The sequence below is a fragment of the Mandrillus leucophaeus genome, unplaced genomic scaffold (assembly GCF_000951045.1).
Source record: "Mandrillus leucophaeus isolate KB7577 unplaced genomic scaffold, Mleu.le_1.0 Scaffold178, whole genome shotgun sequence".
NCBI classification, from domain to species: Eukaryota; Metazoa; Chordata; class Mammalia; order Primates; family Cercopithecidae; genus Mandrillus; species Mandrillus leucophaeus.
Window position 1 is genome coordinate 2,460,631 of NW_012101787.1, and position 797 is coordinate 2,461,427.

Here is a 797-nt window from a genome sequence, read left to right on the forward strand (position 1 = left end):
GCAGGTCCCTCTGGACATGCTACTGCCTGGCCACACCTCCTTTCACATTCATCTTTCTCATTGACCAATGGGCTTGGATCATTAAGGCCACATCCCTATTCTGAGTTCTAGTGGTGCCCTGGTTACACTTCCTCTGGCTCAGTCGCACAGCTGCCTGGTAGGTGACGGGAGGTATTTTGTGGTCATTGCCGGGATTTCACTGATGTGGCCCCAACACTGCCTCCCTCCCCACCCCACGATGTTGGAAGAAACTTGACAAAGTAAACAGGCCACAGCCAAGAAAAAGGTAAAACACACCAGGTCATGGCCCCCCAACCCAGCCACAAATCCCCTCCAATGGCAAAACCACTACCAAGACCATACAACGCCTGAGGCACACCAGGCTTGGCCCCCCAAACCCAGCACCTCTGGGGTTCCCCAACCAAAGTCTTGTCAGTCAGCCCTACCCCTTTGGCAAGCAGCCCAGCCCCTGCCCTCGCCAGTCACCCCAGGGTGACTTTGGGCGGGTGACTCCTGGAGCTCCCTGGTCCATACTTGGCCCTCACCTGCTGCTGCCCCAAGCCTGACCTCCCTGGGTTCTTTGGGCTTACATCTCCAAGGCCTTGGGTCCCCTGCCCAAGCCTCTGCCCTCGTCAGTCACTCTGAGTGATGTTGGGCTGGTGACTCCTAGGGCTTCCTGCTGCAGACTCTGCCTTCTGCTGCCCCAAGCCCAACTTCCCTGGGCTTTTTGGGCTGGCATCTTCAAGGACCTGGGTCCCAGCCCTGCATTCCCCTCCCACATCATGGAGTGGTGACTC

General features: G+C 57.8%; 1 protein-coding gene across 1 annotated transcript in view; it reads left to right on the forward strand.

Moving 5' to 3' along the window:
- The first annotated feature begins 140 nt into the window (after nucleotides 1-140).
- LOC105537670 (golgin subfamily A member 2-like) overlaps nucleotides 141-797 on the forward strand; it is a 17,796-nt gene continuing 17,139 nt past the window's right edge. The window contains 1 exon segment of the mRNA XM_011977325.1: nucleotides 141-286. The gene's annotated coding sequence lies outside the window, so the exon portion shown is untranslated.